The sequence below is a fragment of the Aptenodytes forsteri genome, unplaced genomic scaffold, assembly GCF_000699145.1.
Source record: "Aptenodytes forsteri isolate BGI_AS27 unplaced genomic scaffold, ASM69914v1 Scaffold46, whole genome shotgun sequence".
Classification (NCBI taxonomy): domain Eukaryota; kingdom Metazoa; phylum Chordata; class Aves; order Sphenisciformes; family Spheniscidae; genus Aptenodytes; species Aptenodytes forsteri.
This window is the reverse complement of record NW_008794774.1, coordinates 5,199,214-5,200,597: the sequence shown is the minus strand read 5'-3', so window position 1 is coordinate 5,200,597 and position 1,384 is coordinate 5,199,214.

The window sequence follows — 1,384 nt, the reverse complement described above, 5'->3', positions numbered from 1 at the left end:
CAGTTTTGGTCCCCGCTATGCAAAAAAGATGTGGACAAGCTGGAGAGGGTCCAGAGAAGGGCCACAAAGATAAAGGACTGGGAAGCCTGCCATATGAGGAAAGGCTGAGAGAACTGGGTTTGTTCAGCCTTGAGAGAAGAAAGCTTAGGGGAGACCTTATCACCATGTTCCAGTATTTAAAGGGTGGCTACAAAGAAGATGGAGACTCCCTTTTTACAAGGAGTCGTGTGGAAAAGACGAGGGGTAATGGGTACAAGTTACTCCTGGGGAGATTCCTACTGGGCACAAGAGGAAAATTTTTCACAATGAGAACAATCAGTCATTGGAATAATCTCCCCAGGGAAGTGGTGAGTTCCCCAACATTGGACACTTTTGAGATTCAGCTGGACAAGGTGCTGGGCCATCTTCTCTAGACCGTGCTTTTGTCAAGAAGGATTGGACCAGATGATCCTTGAGGTCCTTCCAACCTGGTGTTCCATGATTCTATGATTTATACCTGGTACAGATCCACATAGTATGGGGAAACTTCTCCCACCTGGCTCACAATGCTGCTCCCAAGTAAAGCAACACGGGAGAAATAACTGAACTCAAAGAGCACAGTTTCAGATGGGATGAGCCAATCTACCATTTTCCTGTTGAGGAAGGGGTAGGTGTCTGGTTTTGGAGGGATAGAGTTAATTTCCTTTCTAGTAGCTGGTACAGTGCTGTGTTTTGGATTTAGGGTGAGAACAATGCTGATAACACACCAATGTTCTAGTTGTTGCTAGGTAGTGCTTACACTAGTCAAGGACTTTTCAGCTCCCCATGCTCTACCGACTGAGAAGGCTGGAGGTGCACAAGAAGCTGGGAGGGGGCACAGCCAGGACAGCTGACCCAAACTGGCCAAAGGGACATTCCATACCATGTGACGTCATGCTCAGCACATAAACTGGGGGAAGCTGACTGAGGGGGCTGCTGCTCAGGGACTGTCTGGGCGTCGGTCGGCGGGTGGTGAGCAATTGCACTGTGCATCACTTGCTTTGTATATTCTTATTTGTATTCTTCTTATTATTAGGATTTTATTTTATTTCAATTATTAAACTCTTTTTACCTCAACCCATGAGTTTTCTCACTTTTACTCTTCCGATTCTCTCCCCCATCCCACCGTGGTGGGAGGGGGGTGAGCGAGTGACTGTGTGGTGCTCAGTTGCCGGCTGAGGTTAAACCATAACAGTCCTTTTTGGCTCCCAATGTGGGGCTCGAAGGGTTTGAGATAACAACAGATTAACCAGAGCGCATTATGGAATTTATATCTGTTAACGGTTGTGGGTCACAATGTGGTTCATCTTGTTCTCGATATTGGTTTGTCTGATCTGCATCATGCTCTTTTTTTTGCTGTACATGT